Genomic DNA, 27,459 nt, shown 5'->3' with positions numbered 1-27,459 from the left:
GACAGGAACAGGAAGTTGGAGACTGTGGGGCACTTCCTTCCTCCCACCCCCCCCCAAAAATGGACTCCTTGCAAAAAAAAAGTGCAGGCAAATGTCAACCTGAGGAGTTATTCTAATACAAATCATAATTTTCAAGGTTTATGCTGCCTGCTGGTGGATTTCTTGTGCGAAATTGCAAATTTTGCAATCTTGCAATTGCGAGATTGTCGCTGCCGCCGCATCTACGTTTTCGCGAGTGTTTACTCCCGCGAAATTGTATAGTATTCTAGTTGGCAAGTGCGACCAAGCAAAAAAATCCGCTTCGCACGGATTTACGAATTTTCGGTAAGTTCGCGAGAGTTCGCGGATTGCGAATTTACCGAAAATCCGCAAAATCCGCGAGCGGAACGGATTTTACGCCCATGCTTACCCACATTCAAGTGGTGTCTATATGGAAGTGCCTACTGCGTTACTGACACGAAAGTGGCACAACAGGATTGTAAATATGCCGATTTATTTTTAATGCATTGCAATGGAGGCATTGTATATCTAGGCCGCTGTGCTTACCTTGTATAAACACTGCGGCCACCAGAGTTCACAACTTCTATTTAACTCTGTTAACATGGATATTCAATACGTTGCGGACAATTTCATTGTTGTAGCTCGATATGTAACATCCTACATAACCAAATCAGAAAAGACAGAATTGAAGGAAATGTGGGAAGAGATTTCCCACGAGAAGAGTCTAAGTAAGAAATTATATAGTTACAGTTTGAAGATGTTATCTCATCGAGAAATTGGAGCGTATGAATGTTTGGATCGCTTATCATCTGCAAGTCTATACTCCAAATCTAGAAAAATCATTTGGGTGAGCCTAGGTCTTGCTCCAACACGAAATCGAGTACTTAAATCTGTACAAGAAATTGAATATTTAGCTGAAAAAGAGCCAGAAAGTACAGATATTGAGAAAACAAATATGTTGGATATATATTATCCAAATAGAATTCATCATCTTGAGAAAATTTGTCTCTATGAAGTGCTGCAAAACTATATTTTTAAACGGAATATTACAGAAAACATCAATAATGGTATATATGCAGTGATTGGTTCTGATGGAAGTTTGGTGAAGCAAAGAAAAGGACATTTGATTAATCACCGTAAACTGAGTTGTGAAACTCTTGACAAAAGGGAATTTTAATGTGAGTTCTTAATATTGCATACCTAGACTGTACTGGTGCACCCCATTGACTCGCAGAGTCTGGAGTTGAGATTTTTTCTTGAAAAGTCAGACGCAGATTTACAAGCTCCTTGCGACACTTTTCCATGTTAAAAGTGACACAAAAGTGGTGCAATAAGCTTGAAGATCTGTTTCTCAGACTGTTGTAACCTATTAGTTGTCACTGCTCGGAGGTAATTATACATTTCTACACAGTCAAGCTGCTGCACACTACCCACTCTCTCCTTTCACAAATAATTTGTTGTTGTTTCGGAAACAAAATTCTTTGCTCACCTAGTGCCATTGGCATGATTCAAAGAGGGTGCTCTACGTGTCGAAGAAGCCTTCACTGTAGTTCGCAACTTCAACCCAGATAAGGTTCTATACAGCAGACTGGAGATAGCAGCATCCAAAACTTTAAAAAAGAAAGAGAAATGAGGTGAGAGAGTAAGAAAGAGAAAGAGAGAAAAATGGACATTAAAACGTGGGGGAGACACACACGACGGGGGGGGGGGTGCCTGAAGCCAGAGGCGCAAACACAGTCAAAAATATCGGGGGGGGGCTAGAATTTTTTTTCGGGGGGGCTTAACTTCAAGCAAAAAGAAGAGGGGAGCTGCAGGGGCTGTAAGCGGGGGGGACATCGAAGCCTCATTAACAAGCAAAATTTCTTTAAAAGACCTGTGAAGTACTCGGGTGCGACTGTGTGTGGGCCCAGCAAGTTATCTCATCCTAGCTGGCGCCCCGTTAGCCCAATGTGTATTTTGTGCACCTGCTGCATGCTACACATTCTCTCCTTTCACAGATAACTTGTCGTTCTTTTAGAAACAAGCTTCTTTGCTCACCTTGTGCCATTGCCGTCATTCAAACAGGGAGCACTACGTGTCGAAGCAGGCGTCTCAGTCCTTGTTACAATGGCCACGCATCATCGCAGAATACACGAACGTAGAGCTTTGTAAGTTTCTTTTGGGGGGGGGCGTCAATTTGTAAAACACAACCTGTAGGATAAAAAGGAAGTTAACATTGTGAATAAGAGAGTTATTGAAAACAATACTTGCAGCTCACCTTTTTGTCACCAGTGTTTTTCACCACGTGCCGGACATAATCCATCCTGAAGCTCTACATCTAAAAGATAATAAAAAAAAGATGTTATGATTGGTAATTGTTACTATATTAATTTGGAGTTAGATAACATCGCGCTTTTATACACGTTCCTTCTCACATTTCTACGAACTGTTTGTATTGGTAATATTCCCGACATTTCATCGATTATAAAAATGTTCCTGCTATTGGGAAAAAAATGTATACATGTAAAGTAATACACTATATAGGAGTGCGTTCATCTAAAATACTACGTCACGTTTTTGTATCTAGTCTGCTACTACCCTGACTCCCTCCGATGCGTACTCAAGCCTCACTGCTCACCTTTTCGTGGAAAAGACACCTTCTGCATGATGTAGTCCCAATCTCCAACAAAGAAGTCTCATGTATGGTGCGAGTCTTGATATCTCTATGGCTAACGACATACTCGTGCTCCCATCATCATCTTCTCAGGTTCTTCACCCGCTCAGTGCTTCGGGCACCACTAACTCAGTGACCAAAGAGGCCACGCATGTAGTAGTGGGCCCCTTGTTCGGTACTTTGGGAACAACTCTAAAATGGGGTACAATACGTGCGTTTCATCTTTTTTATACATAGGGTCACATGTGTAGTGACAAATGTGCTGGAAGGGTGTGGTGGGGTTGTATAGGAGCCATGAGGGAGTGTGTGTGCCGATCTGACAGCTAGACCTGGAACTAAGAAATCACTACAATGGAAATCTGGGCCTTATACTGTTGTTGTGTTTTCCTGGTAGCGTAAGAGTGGCCTGTACTAACGTATTCAGTCTGGATTAATTTAGCACCTCCCCCTGGGGCTTTTAAATGTTGGGAGAGGGGTCAATAATTGTGCTGACTTTTCTCCTTTAGCGTGCAGTACTATATTGTTTTATAAAATGTATAACTCTTCAAATCATCTTTGAAAGAAAAATACTCATATTTTAAAAATATTTTTATTGAGTCTTTTATATTCATCATATGGGTGAAGTGCAGAAATGGTTTTAAATTCATTGGTATCACGCGTTCCACCACATTCATTTTAGTTTATCATTAGCACTCATTCCTTATGTTTACATTATACAAGTGTTGGCAGCCATCTTGTGCCTCGGTAAAACCGAATCACAAGAAAGCAGTGAAAGAACCGCAAAAAACACGCGAAGGGTAGAAACATACTGATCGCGTAGGCCTGCTCAGGGGGTCCCACATGGATCGTTAGGCTAAAAATTTTGTTTTTAAATCGCGGGGTACGCGTTTTGGGTGAAAAAGAAAAAACCCGCGAAGCCCGCTTTATTGTTAATTAGCCTCCGGGGGGGCCAAATCCCGGGGCAATTTCTTTTTCATATTGGGGGGCCCAGAGGGCCCCCCCTGTGCAGGGATCGCTACCCCCGGGGCTTTAACTATATATATGCGGAGGGAATCATGGCCCCCGGAGTTCTGGGGACCGCCCCCAGGGGCCTCTTTTTATTAAAAAAAACTGTGTGGGGGGCTCAAGCACCCCCACACGACCCGGGGATCGCCATATCCTCGGGGCACTAATATAGAAAATAGGGGGTTTCTGACGGACACACCAATGCCGGGGACCACCAACCCCCGGGGTTTTTTAATGTTGGGAGGGGGCTGCGCGAGCAAATTAGATATCTTTGTATGTACACGCAGCGAGAGGCAACTATTAAAGATGATTTGCTTTCGCAATACCCCGAAAGGCTTCTTCCAGAATAAGTACGCACTTCACTGCCAGACCCCATTTAATGATTATCCAGGCTCTCAAGCCTAAACACGTCATCTCTCATCACTTTCACTTCTTTTTAGTGTATTGTGTGTGGCAGACTGCGTGACCCGATGCCCAGAGCCCTCGAAGGCCCTGGAGACTGCCACGCTCCAAGACCAGCTTCTGTAGTGTCCCTGTGCCACGCGGCGTCATTTAAGAGCCCCTGGGGGAGGTGGTAAATTAATTGAGACTGCATACGTTAGTACAGCCTACTGTGCTTACGCTACCAGGAAAACACAACAACAGTACATGGCCCAGATTTCCATTGTAGTGATTTCTTAGTTCCAGGTCTAGTTGTCAGATTGGCACACACACTCTCTCATGGCTGGTATACACCCACACCACAGCCATCCAAGAAATACGTCACTACGCACGTAACCCTATCTACAAAAAAGATGGAGCGTACATTGCCCCCACGGTCCCGCAGACTCCTCGTGACCATCATGTTCGAAGAGAGTATGCACAAATGAAATGAAAAACATTAGTGGTACACGGACTGATGGTGGGCGTGGTGGGGCGTATTGTGCGCATGCGCACCATTAATACACATGCGCTGAGTGAAAGGGGTACACAGCTCGATGGGGTCCACTGCTCTATAGAACACCGGCATTGCTTTTACACATGGGGAGATGCTAAGTTGTATGTGGAAATACAATCTTGTTTGGATTTTGAAAGTGAGAACAGATTTCACTGTTGTGTCTTTCAAAGTTCAAACTAAGTTTTCTATGGGAGGGCGGGAGCCGCAAGACTTCCGGCTTCTCATAGCAAACAGCAGTATCCTGGGGGTAGGCACCCCGGGACACTGCAGGAACCGGCTCTGGGCATGGCGGTCTCCAGGGCTCTCGAGGGTACCAGGCGGAGGGCCACCGAGCCCGTGTCACACAATACAGAAATCTCCGGGGGGTGGTTGTTCCCGGAGTTTGAGGTGCACACACTTTGAATTTTTTAGGGGGGGCGTGGCGCGCAAGTGGCGCAAGGGGGTTGTAAATGTGGTACAGTGTTTTGTTTTACTTTGCTTTCCTTTCTGTCTTGTAGAGGATCCAGGGTAAATGTAACGGTTTTTGTACAGCCAGTAACTTTTTGCCTGTTACCATAGTAACAGTTCATGGAACACTTGCGTGAGCACAGAGGTTAGAAGTTCACCACAATATGTGGCTAATTGAAATAGTTACTGTGCCGGAGATTTATATTTTATTTTCATAGGAACCGTTAGTTGTACAAGAAGTCAGTGGAAAAGTTTTGTTAGGGATTCCTTCCTGTTCGGGGAGTATTAGGGTAACGTGCTCCAAGCGGGACTTTACGAAGCTTAATGTTCATTGGCTGTGAAGTATTAAAAGTAGCAGGTTTGGCAGTCATTCCTTGCTCGTCTGTGGAACAACATGGACATTTTATTGGCTAAAGTGTTCCGAGCACAAGTTTGCTCCTTATTGGGTGGGAACGGTTCACTGTTGTCAGTGATATTGTGATGCATTTCCCAAAGGAGAATGGGGAAAGAAAGTAGTAGAGGGCAGGTTAGGAACACAATTAACTCTGTACAGTGCCCATAAGGTGGTGGAGAGGGATTATGAGGGAAACAATTTTTTTGATATGTTTCAAGGGCCATTTATATAATTGCAAAGTGTGGTGTATAAATCACGACGGAAAAATGACAGTGTCTTGCGCTGTTTTTTTTATCAAGTTTGTAGGTGATATACTTCTTAGGAATACTATTTACTTATAATGTGGAGTTTACTTTCCTGATGGGGAGGTGTGGTTGCGCAGCAACAAATTCCGTCTAGGTTTGAAACAGTTTTTATTAAGCAAATACAAATAAACTTTCTTTAGAAACTGTCGCTGTATATATGAAAGGGGTGACAATTAAAAATGGAATTTCATAAAATATCAGTTAAGCGTGGCTATATGCTTCTTTTTTGTGCTACAGTTTGTAAAAGTGTTGCCCCACATTCTTGATGATGTAAGAGGGCATCAGTTACTTTTAGATAAAGTAGAATAGAAGTGCTACAACAAACACTCCCGCACTACATTATCTCAGATCAAGAGAACAAGTAAAAAACAGTTAAATACAAATGATTTCATATTACATAGAAATGAGTGCATTATTATTTTTCAAATTTGTATGCTGTACAATTCAGTAACGTGCTGTTGTATTGCTTAGAGGTTGCAGACTGTTCCGCCAATAAATCACATACTCACTAAAGAATATATAGGATGGTACTCTTATAATATAAAGTACAGGTCCTATATATTCTTTAGGGAGAAGGTGCATAGGAACCGCAAATAAGAATAGAAATTAGAAAATAAGATTCAGAAATGTAGGGTTTATTAAATATTTAAAGTAACAAAGTAAGCATGATAGCTATATTTTTTTGTTCTGCTGTTTCGTAAAATATGTTTCTTGAAAAAAATATCTGATCAAGAACTTTTTAATATTTGAAAGTTATATTATATATGGCGCTGAAAAATCTCCCATTCCTCTTCTGTAGCAATAGGACAATCTATTATAATATAACAATTGATACCATTGTTACAGTAAAAAGAAAAGGAAAATAAAGTTATGTATTTAACAGAACATCCATAATGAAATACTTTTGAGCGGTAATTATTTACTGAACTTTTTTTCTCCAGGAGGTGAAAAAGTTTGATCTTCGTGGTGACGGGTCATAAACTCCTCTGAGATCATGCCGGTGAGAATAATAATATGTATATATTTTCACAGCACATGATCACAAGGGGAAAATAGACTGAAAACCGCAAGCCGGTATCGTTGCTTACTTATCGTTACTCTTTGTGACGACGGATCGTGAACTCCACTAAGATCACCAAGACTGTTAATGTTATAATATACATATTAACAGTATGTGATCTCTAGGGGAAAACACAATAACAAGTGGAAGATGGGGACGTTGATTGTAAATGTTTAGGGTTTGCGTCGACAGGTCACCAACACCTCTCAAGCTAAGTACAGTGTCAATATTATAATATAAAAAGTCACTATATATAAGGTGAAAGGAGCCAGAAAAGGAGCAATGTTTGTTATAATCTATCTGTTTCTAAAAACAAACTGCTGACGTTACAGAGAAAAAGCGAAAAACATGCAATAACATTTTTTTCTAGACATAAATGTTTAAATATTGACAAATAGCCACGAATTATAACTAAGTACTATGCCTATGCCTTATTGAAACAGCTTACAACTCCGGAATATGTTTGTTGACGCAAAAAGAGAATCCGATGCTAGAAAACGGAACCTGCAACATAGATTGGCGACTCAGAAATAACTTGCGAAAACAAAACTAATTGCACAGTAGGTGTTGTTTATTTAGTTTTTGGTTGTTTAGTAGTCTACGGAAGGAAGCTGTGGGTCCGCATATTTAAATGGCACGTTTTGCAGTTTACACATGCTCACGTTTTAACTGTTTTTCTTTTGCACGTGTTCGGAAAAGTTACAAACTGTGAAGCTGTAAAGGTTTCGATTTCGATCGTAACACGTATAAGGTATTATTATCTAAATATGTTGGAGAGTTTAAAAAGTGTTACTCGGTAAACTGTGTTCTTTGCATTTTCATGATTAAAAACATCTAAATAGAAGACATAAAAAAAATATCGTTATCATTAGACGAAAAATAATATTTGTAATTATTATGCTTCTTAATTTAAAAAATGCTAGCATTTGTAAATCGTAAACCTACCCTCGGAAAGGTGTGCTGGCGCTTGGGGCATTGGGAAGATTAATAAATAATAAATGCCCTTTTCTATGCAACTGCAAACTTGGCTTTTAAACTTTCAATTGCCCAGTCTGTATCTTTACACTTCCTCCAAACATTCTGCTACTGCTATTTTAGTATTGTAGTATGTGTTTATCTATACACTGTTTTAAAAGTGAAGCAGTTATACATTCAGCTTGACACTCTCCGTCGACAACTGTAATCATTCAGCCACTACCCAAGTAGTCATGCAGCAAAGTAGACCTAAGGGCATGGACTGCTTCAAACACCAATAGATAATAAATGCACTTTTCTATGCATCTGTAAACTTGACTTTTAAACTTTCAATTGCCCAGTCTGTATCTTTACACTTCCTCCAAACATTCTGCTACTGCTATTTTAGTATTGTAGTGAGCCATACAGCAGTATGTGTTTATCTATACACTGTTCTAAAAGTGAAGCTGCTATACATTCAGCCAGACACTCTTCTTGGAGAATTGTAATCATTCAGCCAGTACCCAAGTACTCATGGAGCAAAGTGGGCCTTAGACCATGGACTTCTTTAACCCCTTCAGCGCTAATGACAAGGGTAACTCGTCATGGAGTTTCCATTGATTTCAATGGAAAGTCAATGGGCATGATCGGCATGCCTTAGCATCCAAGTGGTTAAACCCCTATAGACTATGCTTGTAGTCTTCTATGTACCTGCAAACTTGCTTTTTATACCTTCAATTTTGTGTGGAGTCTCGACCGGAGAACATGGCGGCAGACGGCTGAGCTGCCGTGGTGTTCCGTGAACCAAGCTCCCGCTTTACTCCACCTGATGCCTGAGGTACCGAATAGAAACCGCCTGCGACTACCGAACACACTATCTAACATGCAGATAGTTTTCTACAATCGCTTTTTGGAAAAAACCTTGTCATTTCAGTGAGTTTGTTTTCTCACTGTATACCTTCGTCGGGAGTCTCTCTTTCATCTCCATGCCCGGTTTCCTCTGCAGCGTTTTCGGCGATGATGGTTGCGATGGATCAGTGATGGTTTCCGTTTCTACAGTCTCCGTTGGATTCCGGCTGGTCCTGCGGCTGTGGTCCTCGGCCGCCCTGGAGTTAAGGAGAGGCAGGAAGGCACGCAGCTTCGTGCGCGCTTCCTGTAGTGGACTTGTGAAGGCTCGGTTTCTCGAGGCTGCCTTCCTCGAGACAGTGGAGGGGGAAGAGGCAGCGAAAGGCTTCGAGAGCGGTAAGGAGAGCAATGAGGGGGGTGTAACAGAGGATACTGAGGGACTCCAACTGCCCTTCCAGATTACAGGTAAAGGAAAGTCTGGTCGGAAAAGGGGAAAGATCTTGGCAAAAATGCATGCAGAGGCATCTGCTCCTACTGTGAGTCTCACCTCAAATAAGATTGCACCCCTAGTAGATAAAAAAGCCTCTTCTTATTTCTCGACAGAGGTTGAGGCGAAGCGCACACGATCTAACAGCACTAAGAGTAAAGCAAAGGCTAAAAAAAAACTCAATGCTGCACTGGATGTAGGAACAAAAATTACCCCATCCCTACGCTCTTACCTCAAAGCTGTACCCCAGGTTCTCCACCTCCCAGTAGTACAGGGAATGTCCGCCCCCATGGCAGTGGCAGTGGCAGTGGTCACCAGGGACAATACAGCTCTTGTCCCAGCCTCCATTCACGCTCTTGCTGTTGCTCCGACTCCCGCATCTGATCCTGCTCCTACCTCCGCGCTCGTCCCTACCCCTGTGCCTGCCTTGGCCTCAGCCTCAACTCCTGAACTAGCCTTGTCAGCAGTGACCATATGTTCTCATCCCCCTGCAGATAGTTCGATCGTAGTCTCAGAGCTTGCTAAAAAGGATGAGGGGATTTCATCTCATATGGGGTTGGTAGAGTCCCCGCTGGTGAAGTTACAGGGGGTGGAGAGTTACCCGATAGAGCCAAAATTGATCTCTTGATTTTGGGAAGCGGCTATGAGGGGGGTTTGGCAGTAGGAGGGACGGGGACCTATAGATCTACTGGAATCAGAGTTGAGGAATGAAGTGGAGGAGTGTCCGCTCCAGGATACTGTCCAGCAGGAAACATTGGTCACCCCCCCCCCTAGTACTAGGTCAGGAGACACATCCCCTGCTATCTCAGCCACCTCTCTCTTGGCAATGTTTTCCACCTTATCTCGGGACATAAAAAGGGGTTTGAGGAGTCCTCTGTTAATCAGGTTGAGATTAGGAACTACTGCGAATCCCTTGACAACAAGATTGATGGACTTACATCTAGGACTGGGAAATTGGAGGAATCTGTGGCGGTGTTGTCAATCCATTTGGATAAAGCCGAGGAGGATATCATCAAGCTTAAGAAAGAAGATCAGGCCCTATTGGACAGGATGGAAGTGTTGGAGAACAATGCTAGACGGAGTAACATCCGTATCCTCAATGTGCCCGAAGGGTCAGAAGGCTCGGATGTTAAACAGTTTATTATTCATCTATTAAAGGATTCATTATGCTTAGATCAATCATTGGAGGAGCTGGCCACCGATATTCAGAGGGTGCACAGAGATCCATTTAGACAAAATCCGCAAAGGTCTAAACCCCGCAAAATCCTTGTTAACTTCCACACTTCTGCTCTTAAAGAGCAGATTCTCAACTTAGCTCTGAAACAGAAGTCCCTACCTGGGAAGGGGTTTTCTTTTCTCATCAGGTCAGATCTTGCTAGGGTCACTTTGGAGAAGCAGTGGGAGTTCGGTAGGCGGCTAGATGCCTTTAGGAAGTTGGGAGCGACTGCTCAGCTGACGTTTCCGGCTGCATTAAAGGTGATGCATAATAACAAGATGTTTAATATCAGGACAGTCCAAGCTGCTGACGAGCTTCTGTTGGATTTGGGCAATAAGGCCTCTGCTAAATAGGTTGAGTAGTGTGTGATCCCTTAGGTGGAGAAGGTTGTGTCTTTCTTTTTTTTTTTTTTTGGGTCACTTACCAGAGAAGGAGACAAGAGCTACTAAAAGGATTTAACTGGGAAAAGAAAGGAAGGAAGGACGGAAAGAGAGAAAAACAAAAAAATAATCGCGGTACTCAGTAGAGGAGGAATAAAATCTATAAAGAAAGAAGTAAAAATAAATAGAAATAAAAAAAACACACATATTTCTAGTATTGTTAGGTCGCGTGGGTAGTAATTATGGTTTAGGTTTTGGGTGGATTAGTGGGGGCTTGCGGTTGGGTGCCATCTACTGGACTTGATCTGGTTAGATACACCAAGGGTTCTCCATGGGAGGGGGGGGAGGGTGTAGGGGGAAGTATTGGGGGGTTGGGGGGGGGAAACAAAAAAAATCCTCATTTGCCAATTTTGTGTTTTTTTCTGTTGTAATGATCAGTTGGTGCTCTATGATGTGCTGCTTTGCTTGTTATGGTTAGGACAGGATATTGGCATCCTTTGCCTCCATTTGGGGTTGGGTGGGGTCTGGGTCGGATTGTATGGGTAACTTAAAAGTACTATCCTGGACTGTTAATGGACTTCGCACCAAACCTAGGGCTGGAAAGTTGCTGCAATATCTTCGTGATATGGATGCGCAGGTTATTATCCTCCAGAAGACTCACTTGACCCAGCCCGAAATTGATGAACTGGTAAAGAAAAATATGTGGATTGACTTCGCAGTCTCCACTTCTCAATCTATGAATACTAGGGGGGTGTTTTTGATTTTTAAGAGACAGTTAAAAGCCAGGTTGACATCTTATAAGGTGGACCCAGGTGGCAGAAGGGTTATCGCCTCACTTATCATTCTGGGTGTCCAAGTCACAGTGGTAGGCTATTATGGCCCTAATCTGGACGATTCCTCTGCCCTGGAGTCAATCTTCTCCCATCTTCTGTCCTTCCCTGAGCAAATCATATTTGCTGGGGATTTTAACATTGTGTTGGCACCAGTATTGGACAAATCACAAAACAACCGGTCCTTGATCCCTTCAAAATCCAGAACTTTCTTGCTTAACGCAATGAAACAGTTTGGGTATGTGGACATCTGGAGGGTAAGGTCGGGCAGGCAGCAGGGTGTCTCTTTTAGGAACTACAAATATCATCATCAGTCATGTATTGACTTTGTATCAATTAGCCAGAGACTAGTAGAATCCGTAAAGAGCATTAAATACCTCCCTCTGCACTTATCCGACCATTCAGCTGTAGCCATGGAGCTTGCAATGCCTCTCAAAGCACCAGCTAGGAGCTGGTCATTTGATCGCTCCTAACTCTCTCATCCCGATGAAGCCCTGTTTCTTAAAACCGAAGTTCAGCATTTTATAAGGGTAAATGTGGGATCGGCGGACAATGGAGTTGTATGGGACTCTCTAAAAGCATTTTTAAGAGGTCTCATCACAGGCAAGGTGTCCTATAGAAGGAGGGAGTACAGGGAGGCAGTAGCTTCCGTCGAGGCAGACATAGCTAAGACCTAGCTTGATATTGATGCTAATTTGGCTTCTCCGGATGCTATCCTGACGCCACTCCACAGTAAGCTACTCTCTTTAAAGGGCCAATTAGGTTCAGTCTTAAATCAGCGAATCCAAGAAAGATGGGAGGCCAGTAAGATTGCCCATTTTCAATATGGTGAAGGTGCAGGGAAGTTATTGGCATGGAAAGCCAAAACGGACCAGGTCCGCAATAACATCGACTCAATTACTGTTAATAACGTTTCACTCTCCTCAGATGGTGATATTAGACAGGCCTTTAGGGAGTTTTTTCAATCCATCTATCAGGAGGATAAGAATTCCGATCCGGAATATATTAAGGATTGGCTAAGTCGAATTACTCTCTATCTCTCTATCTACTGAACAGAGTGAGATCCTGGATAGTGAAATCTCAGAGGAAGAAGTTAGGAATGCCATCCAAAATGCTAAAAAGGGTAAGGCGGCGGGGCCTGATGGCCTTCCTGCTGAAATCTATAGAGTATTGGAGCAAGAACTAGTCTCCTTCCTGGTAGTGTTGTTCAACCAAATCCTACAGGATGGTATGCGTCCCCCAGCATCCTGTGATAGTGCTTCTATAACATTGATTTTAAAACCAGGGAAGCCACCTTCATCATGTGGTTCGTATAGACCTATCTCGATCCTAAATGTAGATTATAAAATCTTCGCTACAGTCCTTGCTAAGAGGTTGGCACTAGTAGCCTCTAAAATCTTACATTCGGATCAGAAGGGGTTTGTGAAGGGTCGGCAGTTATATGAATGAACCTTTGTTTAATAGGGGCTATTGATATAGCATCACTGGAGTCCCTTCCTTTGGCTGTTCTTACATTGGACGCTACCAAGGCCTTCGACAGGGTGAATTGGTTGTACCTGTCGGAGGCCTTGGCCAAGTTCAATATTGGTGGGGGACTTCGTCTGGCAATTAGTCTATTATATCAGAACCCCAAGGCCTGTATTTTGGTTAATGGCCCTCTAACCGATCCTTTTAACATCTCGAGGGGAACACGGCAGGGCTGCCCGCTCTCCCCGTTGCTATTTGATTTATACATTGAACCGTTTGCTCAATGTTTAAGGGACAACATTAACATCAAGTCGTTTGTGTATAGGGGATGGGAGAGAAAGGTGGCCCTGTAAGCGGACGATATCCTCGTCTTCACGTCAGAGGTTCGTACGACCCTTCCTGCAATCCTTAAGGTGGCCTCGGAATTTGGGGAAGTGTCCGGGTATGAGATCATAGCCTCTAAGACGGAGATGATGGCGTGGAACGTGGATCAGAATTCACTTAGCACCACTATTCGTCCTGGTTCTAGATGCGCTATTTGGGCCTTAACATTGTTGAGGATATTAACCAGATCGCTACAATAAATTTCACAGCTGTTGCAAACGATTGTCTTAAATTGCTGCAGTCTTGGGCACAACTTCACTTATCGTTATTGGGAAGGGTTAATTTAATTAAAATGTCTATTTTACCTAAGATTTCTTTTTTATTTAATACTATTCCTTCTCCTACTCCTATATTTCGATCCATCTTTAGTAAAAAAAATTACAGGCTGAAATCAGTACATTTATTTGGAATAAGCATCTTCCAAAGATCTCCTGGAAGAAGCTCAGGAGGCGTAGAGAAAAGGGGGGCCTGCAGCCCCAGACCTCCAGACTTATGCATGGGCGTTCCAGTTGTCCCACGCCAGAATGCTGTTAAAAAGGCGTTGGATTCTGGGGTAGGGATATTGTTTTCCACATTGCTTAAGGGAGAGGAAGCTAGCCAGTCTGGTTTTTTATTTAAATTTTGGGATCCCAAGTTTTTCAAAAAAATTAAATTGAAGATCCTACAGGGGATGGTAAAAATTTGGGCCCAAGTAACTAAATCTATAAAAATAGGGTATTACAGCAGTAGGACGCCTTTATGGGATCTTCCTGAGAGCCCGGCTTGGCTGGGGGATAGTCTTGCAGTCCCGATCAAAGAAGCTGGGATAGAAGTTTGGGGTGACTTATTTATGGATGGGGACCTGCTCCCTTGGGAGTGTCTGAGAAACAAAATTGGTCCAAATTTGGCAAGGCTTAAGTATATGCAAATATCTAGTTGGTCCCGTGCATATATCTCCCGGCCTACCCAAGCAAGCAAACTTCCTCTAGGAGGGCACAGCTACTTAATATCTCTCCTGGTAGATTAACTTCCCGCCAAAAAGGAAATTTCAATATGGTACAACCTGATCTTGGATGAAACGGATGGCGCATTCCTGCTACCAGACGAGCTTTGGTCTCCACTTATGAGTGACTGTAACTCACAAGATCTTTGGAGTACATCGTGTAAGATGTTATGAGATGCTGTCAAACCGGCATGGCTACGTAGGAACCACCTTTTTACAATCCATAGAGCCTACTATTCCCCTTTAAGGCTCTCAAAATTCCCTCAGGGGAGCGTAGTAGCCTGTCCTAAATGTGGTTTGGTGGCTGCCCCTGATTCCCATATGTTCTTTGAATGCCCCCACTTGTCCACGTTTTGGGAGGCCTTAAGTAAGATCCTTTCGTCATCTCCGGACTCCATTATAGTTCTTGACCTCCCTCTCGTGATTTTTGGAATACTAGAGGGGATTCAAAATCCGGCAAAGAAGTTAGTGTTTTATTCCATCTTGCTTGCCAGAAGGGAGATATGCAAAAAATGGAAAGATCCTCTACCTCCCTCTATTGATGACTGGTACGCCTCGGCACTGCAGGTTTCTAGATTAGACCTGGTTAGGTCTGGAAACCCAAACAAAAGAGTTTTCTGGCAGCTGTTAAATTGGGATCACCGAGCAACCGTTTTTTTTTTTCGTTTTTTTCTTTTTTTTCCCCCGGGTCCAATGATTACGCCACTATGACCCAATTCCTGGGCAATGCCGTGTCCCGGTTGTCTAATCGGGATATTTTGGCTGCAACCTCCACCTCCCTTTTGGTTGTAATTGGTGATCATATGTGGTTAAAGCGTTAATGCTGAGGGATGAGGTCGGATACTCTATTTCTGTCCCTGCCAGTTGCTAACAACTGAGGCAGCATGCCGCTTGTATACCTTTTGTTTGCACCATAAAAAACCTAGGTGGCAAATGAGGACAAAAATAAAAAAAAAGTGAAGCAGTTATACATTCAGCTTGACACTCTCCTTGGACAACTGTAATCATTCAGCCACTACCCAAGTAGTCATGCAGCAAAGTAGGCCTAAGGGCATGTACTGCTTCAAACACCTATAGATAATAAATGCACTTTTCTATGCATCTGTAAACTTGACTTTTAAACTTTCAATTGCCCAGTCTGTATCTTTACACTTCCTCCAAACATTCTGCTACTGCTATTTTAGTATTGTAGTGAGCCATACAGCAGTATGTGTTTATCTATACACTGTTCTAAAAGTGAAGCTGCTATACATTCAGCCAGACACTCTTCTTGGAGAATTGTAATCATTCAGCCAGTACCCAAGGACTCAAGGAGCAAACTGGGCCTTAGACCATGGACTTCTTTAAACCCCTATAGACTATGCTTGTAGTCTTCTATGAACCTGCAAACTTGCTTTTTATACCTTCAATTTCCCTGTCTATATCGTTACACTTTCACCAAACACTCTCACACTACTGTTTCAGTATTGTAGTGAACCATACAGCAGTATGTGCTTATCTACACACTGTTCTAAAAGTGAAGAAGTTACACATTCAGCTTGACACTGCTTGCAGAACTCTTATCATCTAGTCAGAATCCAAATATTCATGTAGTAAAGTAGGCCTTAGTATATGGACTGCTTCAAACTCCTATTTAGTATGCATGTACTCTTCTATGCACCTGAAAACTTGTCTTTTAAATTTTCAATTACCCAGTCTCTATTCTTTTACTCCCTGCAAACACGTTGCCACTACTGTTTCAATATAGCAGTGAGCCATATAGCAATATATGCTTATCTATACACTGTACAAAAAGTGTAGCAGTTATACATTCAGCTCTACACTCTTGTTGGAGAAGTGTAATCATTCTGCCACTACCGAAGTAGTCATACAGCAAAGTAGGCCTAAGGGCATGGACTGATTCAAACACCTATAGATAATAAATTCACTTTTCTAAACATCTGCAAACTTGGCTTTTAAATTTGAATTGCCCAGTCTGTATCCTGACACTTCCTCCAAACATTTTGCTACTGCTATTTTAGTATTGTAGTGAGTTATACATCAGTATGTTCTTATGTATGCACTGTTCTAAAAGTGAAGGTGCTATATATTCAGCTAGACAATCTCTTTGTAGAAGTGTAAGCATTCAGTCGTTTTCCAAATAGTCATACACTAAAGTAGGGTATGGACTGTTTCAAATACCTATAGACTATGCATTCACTGTTCTATACACCAGTAAACTTGTCTTTTATACCTTCAATTGCCCAGTCTGTATCGTTACACTTTTACCAAACACGCTCACACTACTGTTTCAGTATTGTAGTGAACCATACAGCAGTATATGCTTATCTATACACTGTTGTAAAAGTAAAGCTGCTATACATTCAGCCACACACTCTCCTTGGAGAATTGTAATCATTCAGCCAGTATTCAAGTACTCATGGTGCAAAGTGGGCCTGAGGGCATGGACTGCTTCGATCTCCTATAAACTATACATGCACTGTTCTATGCACCTGCAAATTTACCTATTATATGTTCAATTCCCCAGTCTCTATTCTTACACTTCCACCAAACACTCCGTCATTCCTGTTAGTTTTGTAGTGACTCATTGATCAGTGTGGAGTTATCCATTCACTACATTCAAACAGTAATCAGCAGATGTACAATAAGTGGTACGTCCCCAGAGGTATGACAGTTATTGTGCACTATGACATCACCACAATGGATGCACCGTATTTACAATGTGGTGTATTATGGGGCAAAAACGGCACAGATATGTGATGTATGTGTGTTGTGAAGGTGGTGCATTGCTTGACTTGCGTTGCAAGCACAATGCAGCTCCAGCAATGCTCTTGGGGCCCTATGCTTACAATGCTGTGTCAATCCTTACGCCTGTTTCAAGCAGATGCAGGGTTTTGACGCAGCATAAGTCCAAAAGTGACTGAATGAAATCTTATAGATTTCACTTTTAGGAGGCGTTCAAGTGCCAGAACACCCCTCCTCCCCCCCCCCTGCACAAGAAAACATCCTTCTGGCGCAGGGCTTTACAATGTGATGCATCTTCTACATGCATCTCTTTGTAAATACTACACACCATGGCACATCTTTTGCACCACTGCTGTGTCACAAAAGTGACACAACGGCTGTGTAAAAGAGGCACAAGGGGGTTGTAACTCCGCCACTAACACATACAAATTCACCCAGGCAGTTTTACTAGCAGTGCAAATTGAAGCATAGACTTGTAACATATTTATGTGCATATGTTACATTCAAGTGCTTCGGATGTACTACAATGTACTATAGGTAAACACCTTATAGATTTATTCTGTAGCACTACCTTATAGTTCTGCACTTTCACATTCACCATACACTACTAATGTATTCATTTATTCATTTATGCACTACACATTCATTCAGACAAAGTTTTACACACTATCATAGAAATGTAGCTCTTTCTTTGACCAGTGGAGGTAGTTCTGACAAGAACTGTTTTTTTTGTCTTTTTAGTTTTATATTTTTTTGTATTTTTTAACATTTTTTTTTTGTTTTGTTTTTTTTTAACTAAAAAAAATGGAACTGGAACCCAAAAAGTGTCCAAGAGGGATAAAATGGAATGTGAAAAAAAAACTAATGACGAGGACAGCGATGCTCCCGCTTCCTGCGTATTATCAGGTCGATAGACTGTTCCCCGTAACATAAAAGTTCATCACAATAAATGCAAAGGAATTTAAGTTCACCAAAATCAGGTTCCATCTATGGGTGTGGACTGCTTCCCACACGTGGTGGTGGTGCAGTTGATGTACTTGCTACAGCAGCAGGTGGATCCTCTTGCAACCTCCGCGTGCAGCTCTCGCAAAATTGTTGGGGTGCAGGTTCTTCACGTGCCGCACCATACTCGCAGTGCCAAATGAGTATTTTTTTGCAGGATTGCCCCTGGAAAGTATTGTTTGGCAAATTTTACAGGTCACAAGTGGAGCATTAACCTTTTTTCCCCTTCAGGGAAAGTAAAAAACTTCCATATAAGTGCCTCTTTTTTCTTCCTCCGAGGTGCTTCTGCAATGAATTCTTCATCAGAAGAATGGCTGGAAGATGAGTCCATAGGTGTTGTCATGTTTGTCTTCCTTCTAATTTGACAGGCTTCAGAGAAGAGATGCTTCTTCTTAGAAAGTCAAAGTAGAATGATTAAAATAGGAGGGGTTTTTCAACAGTTAGAATCAATCAAATCTCTTCTTTTTAAGTCACATGGCTTTGGGTACACTTACGGTGCGCTTACGATTCTCATACGCTGCGAGTACGAACAGCGTACCTCTGCGATTTGCATACTTGCTTTTAAAAGTAATATACGGTTATTAAAAGTAAAAAAAAAATATTTTCATGATTATCCCAGATAATGTCTTCCCTTAATATGTACATTAAATACATAAATATATGTTTTTGAACAATTAGGAACTTTCGCCCCGTACTCGTATGGGGCGCCGTACATGACGTCACGCGGAAGCGTTGATGCGACGCGCAACGTCAAATCGTATCCGTAGCGTGTTCGCGGGTACGCGCAGAGGACGATTTACTGTACAAACTATGGTGCGATCACCGTACGCGTACGGTGCGATTACCCAAAAAAATGTCATTAATAAAAAAAATTGAATTTAGTTTTGTTATTATTTTTCATTAAGAAGATGAAATATAATTTAAAAAATATATACATAAATATTTATAATAAAAATGTAAGAAATTAGTATAAAAAGAAATAAATATAATAATGAATACATTTAGAAATTATCATTTACAAAACCTTTGAAATTCACTGAAAAAACCATAGGTTTCAGCCACGTTATAGTTGGAATCAGCATTTAAAAAACCTTTGAAATTCACTTAAAAAACCATAGGTTTCACACACGTTATAGTTAGCAATTAGCATTTAAAAAACCTTAGAAATTCACAGAAAAAACCATAGGTTTCACACATGTTATAGTTAGCTGGACATTTCACTCATTTAAAACCGTTGAAATTCCCCCGTTATAGTTGGTTCAGCTAACTATAACTTGTGCGCCCGCAATGCACTGCTGATGACGTCACATATTACATCACTCATGACACGATTCTGCTAGACCAAACTCAGGTGGGCCTCCAAAGGCTGTTCAACTCTCTCGCCCAGTATTGTAAAAATAATATGCTCGAGATAAACGTAGGCAAAACCAAGGCGATGGCAGTATCACCTACGAACACAAAAAAGCTCTTGTGGTTCATAGAGGGGAAGCAATTGGAGACTGTCCCTACATACAAATATTTAGGTGTCTGGATTGACCACAAAGGTAGATGCTCGGTGCATATATCTGAGATGCTGACAGTGGCTCGCCGTCTAGAGGGGGTCTTTTTTGAGAACAAAGAATGCCCTACATTCTCAGGATTTGGTTCCACTAATAAAATTGATTAATGCAAAATTTTGCCCACAATTACCTTTGGAGCAATCATCTTCAAGGACAAACTGAACAACTGGCTTGATAGAGCGCAATCATCATGTTACCGCCGGGTCTTTCGATTGCCAAACTCGACTTCCCATGCCCAAATACGGAAAGAATTTTCTCTATACTCCATGCGTTGGATCATGGCTGCAAGATTCGTTATATATTGCTTAAAAGCGAAACAAGCAAATTCTCATACGCTAAAGAGCTGTATATGGCTGGTCCTCAAAAACCCCGCCACATCATGGAATAGATATTTAACGTTCTGTCTCAAATCGCTCGAAGCGGGGGACATATGGTCTTCTTCTCTGCCCAATGAAACGAAAGGAAATCTCTTAATCAAGCAAGCTAAAATCCTTTCAAACCAATCGGACACACAACTGGTACTCAAGCTCTCTCATGGCACCTGGGCCGCCAAATTATACGCTTCGAAAACTCTTCCATCTTATCTTGCATCAGCGATGAAACCGTATAATAAACACCAGCTAATGAGATTCCGATTTGGCCTAATTCCGCTGAAAGCATATAAGTTTGGGCAAGGATATAAGATAGGAGCCTCCTCCCAATGTCGGTTTTGCAAACAGGGAGAGGAAAACTTAATTCACATTTTGTGCATTTGTCATCAATTGCGGCCACAAAGAATATTCTGGCTGAGACCAATTTGGCTCCTTCTAGGTATTAGACCATGCCAAGAAGCACTTGAGGAATGCATGAGGAGGGGATTCGCCTCAAATGGCGACCCGCTTTGTCAAATTTATTTCTGAAATTAATTCCATGACTTTTCCCTCCGTGCAATGCCTGAATTTAATTCCTTGCAAGTAATTGATTTTTGACTTTCCTTGTCTTTTTACCTTTCCTTCCTACCCATTTACTGTTTTAGTCCTAGTTTTTAACAGTCTCGAATGCCTATACTACCGTTTTTTTGTATTCTTGCATATTGCAATGATTTTAAATAATTGTGCAATAAAAACAAACTTTGGTCAGTGACATCACTCATGACATCACTGATGACATCACTGATGACATCTCAAATGACATCACTGATGACATCATCCTTGTGAAAGAGTGGCAGACCTCCTCTCACCCTAATATAACCTTTGATACACACATTCAAAAATAGAAACTAACATTTTCAAAACAATGGAGACACCAATACCAGTTACAACAACCTATTCAGTAATTCCACCATCTACATACACATCCATTCATTCACCAACAGTTCTATATAGTCACTCATACATGTACTCACTCATCATATATACTCATACACCTATACATCCTGTTACACACCGATACTCATCCATACAGTTACTCACACACATACTCATACATGCAAATAAACTATCAAACATCCATTTACTTGTATATACAGCTATACACACACCACAACACTTACTTTTACAGAAACATACACATACTTACTCTCTTAAACAATCATTTATAGAAACACATACTTATTTATAGAGGAACTTTTCCAATCTCTCACACTCTCACATATACTCACTTATATACATCAATACTCACGTATAGTAGATTAAAACATATGTAGTTACTCATAAAGATACCATTGAGACAGTTATTCACTCTCTTACACACCCAAACACACACTCATCCACCCATACAGTCCTGCACACATGCTGTCTTCAAAACACATACAAACAGTGAGTCACTCATTCATGCATCTACGCGCTAAGTAAGAATCCCCACTGAACCATACAGACACTCATACTGATACTCAAAAGGCCAACTAATAACTCATATAGACACTCATGTAGCTACTCACCAACCCATGCAGCCACTTATATACAAAGTGAGACACTGATACAGATATTTACATATTTAAACATTCCTCGCTAATACATGTATTGACTAAGATACACTTAATAGGTCAGTTATGCAATCATTTTTACAAAAAAAATCAGTTTAGACACTTATTTACCCATTTATTCTTCCATCGACCTTTAGATATACATACATAAAAAATATTTATTTTTCAGAAAGACACACATTCACTGGATGATGTCATCAGTGATGTCATTTGAGATGTCTTCAGTGATGTCATGAGTGATGTCACTGACCATGTCATGAGTGATGTAATATGTGGCGTCATCAGCAGTGCATTGCAGGTGCGCGAGTTATAGTTAGCTGAACTAACTATAAAGGGGGAATTTCAATTCCCCCGTTACAGTTAGTTCAGCTAACTATAACTCGCACCCCGCAATGCACTGCTGATGGCATCACATATTACATCACTCCTGACATGGTCAGTAATATCACTGATGCCCTCACAAATTACATCACTGATGACGTCACTGATACAGATATTTACATATTTAAACATTCCTCGCTAATACATGTATTGACTAAGATACACTTAATAGGTCAGTTATGCAATCATTTTTACAAAAAAAATCAGTTTAGACACTTATTTACCCATTTATTCTTCCATCGACCTTTAGATATACATACATAAAAAATATTTATTTTTCAGAAAGACACACATTCACTGGATGATGTCATCAGTGATGTCATTTGAGATGTCTTCAGTGATGTCATGAGTGATGTCACTGACCATGTCATGAGTGATGTAATATGTGGCGTCATCAGCAGTGCATTGCAGGTGCGCGAGTTATAGTTAGCTGAACTAACTATAAAGGGGGAATTTCAATTCCCCCGTTACAGTTAGTTCAGCTAACTATAACTCGCACCCCGCAATGCACTGCTGATGGCATCACATATTACATCACTCCTGACATGGTCAGTAATATCACTGATGCCCTCACAAATTACATCACTGATGACGTCACTGATGACATCATCCATGTGATAATTTATGCACCTTCTCACACCCTAATATAACTTTTGATACAACCACTCTAAATTATAGACTGCCATTCTCAAAACCATAGACACTCCAATACCAATAACTACATACTCACTCCCTGATTCTTAGGTTTACACACACATCCACTCACTCACCTGTAATGTCATTCATACTTTCGGTCACTCAGTACAGGACTATCATATGCACTCTTACACCTATATAGACACTCACACCCCGCCACTCATCCATAGAGGTACTCATACACCTAGTCAGTCATGCAAATAATTAATCACACTTCCATTTACTCACCTATACAGTTATACACACACACCTGCTCACTTACTCATACATATACTAGCATATTCCTACACTTTTATACAATCACTGATACAAGCACACACTCATACAGCCACTCTCCTAATCACACACACTCACGTATAGCCATTTATATACTCTAACACACATATATACTGCCTTTCACATATGTAGTTACTCACACATGTACCACTGAGATATACATTCACTCACTAACACACCCATACACACACTCACACTCCCATACAGTCCATCACAGATACACTCTTGAAACCATGCACCCAGAGAATCACCCATTCACACATCTATGCACAGAGTCACACACACTCCACCCACACAAACACTCAGGCACCCATACAGATACTCAGACAACCGATCAATAACTCATATAGACACTCATGTAGCTATTCACAAACCCATGCAGCCACTTACACACCAACAGACAGACGGATACAGACATTCACACAGTCTAGTGACTAACCCATGCATTCAGTAAGATACGTTTAATCACTCACTTATAAAGTCAATTACGCACCTACTAAATCATCCATTCAGACACTTATACACTCACTCATTCTTAAAAACGCCTTTCCCTATATATATTAAACCTATTTAAACTTTACAGAAACACACAGTCACTGGACGATGTCTTAGTGATGTCATTTGAGATGTCATCAGTGAATTCACTGACCATGTCATGTGTGATGTAATATGTGACGTCATCAGCAGTTCATTAAGAAGGGGGCGCGAGTTATAGTTAGCTGAACTAACTATAACGGGGGAATTTCTCTGGTTTTGTATGAGTGAAATGTCCAACTAACTAAACTGAAAAAACCTTAGGTTTCAGGCACGTTAGTGCCTGAAACCTAAGGTTTTTTCAGTGAATATATATATATATATATTTTTTCCAGTTCACTGTGCAACTTGGTTGCAGGAGCACACTCCTTGCCGCAAAATGAAGGCACAGTCCAATAGTGTTTGGGGTAAATTTATTTGTGGTACCAAGCAAAATAACCCAACGCGTTTCAGTCCCGGGTGGAATTACAGAGTTTGGAAATCACTTTTCATTACATGAGTACGTGCAATGTGAAAATGTAAGTAAAACAAAACAGATAAAGGACTTAAAAAAGAGCAACGTTCATGTTGTAAAAGATCCGCCATTTTGTAATGATGTTATAAAGTAATGCATTTGGCAGTCAACATTCTATTATGCATATACATATAGAGAGAACCATGATGGTAGAACCACCTTGGCACTCATAATCAAAATAATTAATAAAATAAATAAGCTGTCATCGCCATGATCAAAATGTCTAAGTACATGGCTAATTGCAAATATCACGTGCCACTACCAATTGCATCACGTTGAATGGCACATGCCCGCATTTCATAAACATCATAAACTATTATAGCCATATGTATATTATACGATTACACCCCTATATCTGCTCACATCCTATGTTTGCATGGATATTGAATACAATAAAATAAATGTCAAATCAGCAGCAAATTGATCGTAAGCACAAATATAAGAAGGCATATACAAATACGGAGGAAACAAACAAATATCCACATACAAACAAACATTATTGCCCAAGTGGGCGAGTACCGTGGATATTTTGTAGCCTTAAATAACTCCTAACAATCATGCCCCAGTGGGCCAAAGAACTTATCATTATTGTATAACCAATATACATCTATTGGCTATGGTATAGTGTTATACCCACAGTTATTCGGTCCTACATACTTGTCTGTATGATTCACAATATTAATAAAGAATAAAGATAAAGTGTATCCAGTGGCACGCTACTTTGAGCAGGAGCATAAGAGTAACCGCAACCGTCTGCATTTCTTTGTTATTGATTGCATCCCTCAGACCATCAGGGGGGCAATAGGATATGCAGATTAAGACAACTGGAATCCCAATACATATTGGAATTAGATACCAGAGCTCCTCAGGGTCTGAATTCCGAAGAGGAATTGTCATGGTTTTTGGGTGACTAATTCTGATCATTGTATGTAATGTCTTAATCATCTTTTCTCTTCCAGTTGCCAACTTGTAGCTAGTACTCTATACATTTAGGCTTGTTTTATATTCAATAGTGATATTTTGGATATCACTTCAGACAAGAGTGAGATGCTGGTGTCAGACCTCCGATGTCTCATGGTTTTAACTACTTTTTTATTTTATATTTCACTATCTGTGTGTTTACACAATCTTCACCTTTATAAAAATAGTTTTTTGTATGTGATAGACCATTGGTCATGAGGGCCTAAATGTGATGAATTGGTATCCCTATGAACTTACGAATTGGTATTAATTCCAGGACTGGGACACCTCGGGCCAACGCTATGGTCGCAGTCTCCCCCCTGGTGGAATGGGCTCCTAATCCCTTCGGGGGGGGCTGCTTCTCAGCCAGGGATAGCAGATCTTAATGCAGAGAACCACGAAATGAAAAATTTTCTGTTTCTGCACTGCCCGACCTTTCTTATCTCCCATGTACCCCACAAAGAGTTTGTCTTCCAGCCGGAACTCTTTTGTGCGGTCAAGCTAGAATGAAAGTGCTCATTTTGGGGGCCAGACAATGGAGACTCTGCTCTTCCTGAGGGTGATGCGGGGAGCAAAAAAGGTAGGCAGCGTGATTGAGTGACCCAGGTGGAATGGGGTCACCACCTTCGGCAAGGATGATGACGGGTACAAAGCACCACTTTAGCTGCAAAGTGCATCATCAAGTAGCGAGGTTTGGATGACAATGCCTGCAACTCACTCACCCTCCAGGCAGATGTTATTGCCACTAGAAAGGCTGTCTTGATGGTAAGCATCTGGAGGGGACAATTATGCAACCGCTCAAAAAGAGCACACATGAGAAATTTGAGGACCAAATTGAGGTCCCATTGAGGCATGACAAAGGGCGTAGGTGGAAACATATTTACAATCCCTTTTAAGAATCTATGTACAACAGGAGGTTTAAATAGAAATGGTTGGTCTGTCAGCCACAAGAAAGCAGGCAGAGCAGAAAGATAACCCACGAGCATACCCAATGAGGAGACCTGCTGGGCAAGGGTAAGAATAAAAAGAAGGATAGTAGATAAAGAGGCAGAAAGAGGGTTATAGACCTTTCTGTAAAATATTTTACAAACATTTACCAATGGCAGGCATATACCGTCTTAGTGGAGGACCACCTGGACACCAAGATAACCTCAAATACTGCAGGAGCACGGTCAAATGCTATCAACTGTCACCGCTCAATCTCCATGCATGGAGGCGGAAGGTTGACAGGTTCGAGTGGAGGATCTTTCCCGGTGATCCAGCGCCAAATCAGGGGGTTGATAACACAACACAATAAACAACGGGCCCAATATACACCCTTACCCCACATAACCCTCTGAATGACGTTGTATAATTTTTCTCAGTTTCAAGACGAAATGAACACTAATGAAAATCAGCGGTTCATTATACAGGCTTGTATCTAACACTCTAAAGAAACTAACTGAGCCTGCATGACAACTTCTTTCCTCTGGTCGATGGACCAAAAGTTGAGAAGTTGATGGTAATAATAGAACTATCTATCTATCTGACAAATCTCACTAAATAACCACATACTCAGCGTAAGGTTAATAGTGTTTATCGACAAATAATATAAACATAAGAGTTCAAACATGTACAGAATCACAGAGAGAAAAATGCATTAATCACGGAGAGTGAGAATATATATAGGAGTGGATAGGCGAAGAGACAAAAGTTTAAGAGAAAAATGAATTTGTAAACTATTATGCAAAGTATTATTCATTTAGCTAATACTAACCTATAGAAATAGAGGAAATACCACCGCCTGGCCATGGAGATTATGAGGGGTTTCCTGAGACAGGTTCAGGGAACAAAGATTAGATCAGGATACGGGAAATGAGAAAGAGGAAACAAGTAGGCCTCTATCAGCAAACAGACAGACATCGACAATTTCCCTATACTCTCGAGCAAAGCCTTCCTCCATACCCCCCTGGAGCACCCCAGTTATACCCTAAAACCTTCATGTCCAACCCACAGTAGTTGAAACATTTACGAAAACTCAGTGTCTCATTGGCTGATTTGGGAGGTGCTCTATCACACCACCATAGTCATAATCATGTCTCCTTTGTGTTCTTTGTCCATTACACTCTCCCATTACACCATCCGCGCATTTCCTCGAGAAGGATACATGTTTCACTTTTCACATTGTTATTATTCAGCACTGACGCTTTCGATGGAAGAAGTTTGCACATTTCCTTTCATTCCCATGGCCGTCTTTCTGTTAATTGGCAGACACGCAACATTTCTTTTCGAAGGTCAACAACACTAGCCTCCGCCACTTCTCTTCTCTCTCTGTCAGAGCTCGATTTTCAGCTTTATTGCATATTCGTCAGTTTTAACCCTTAATATTCATGCATAAAAATAGGCCCGTACTTTCTTCTAAAACAAATGTGAACACAGACATTATTTTTTCGAAATGTACTTCTCACTATTTACCTCCCATCATTGCACTAACCCAATGTTA

The sequence above is a fragment of the Lissotriton helveticus genome, chromosome 5_1 (assembly GCF_964261635.1).
Source record: "Lissotriton helveticus chromosome 5_1, aLisHel1.1, whole genome shotgun sequence".
Taxonomy (NCBI): domain Eukaryota; kingdom Metazoa; phylum Chordata; class Amphibia; order Caudata; family Salamandridae; genus Lissotriton; species Lissotriton helveticus.
The sequence above is the reverse complement of the archived record's forward strand: the minus strand, read 5'-3'. Positions refer to the sequence as shown.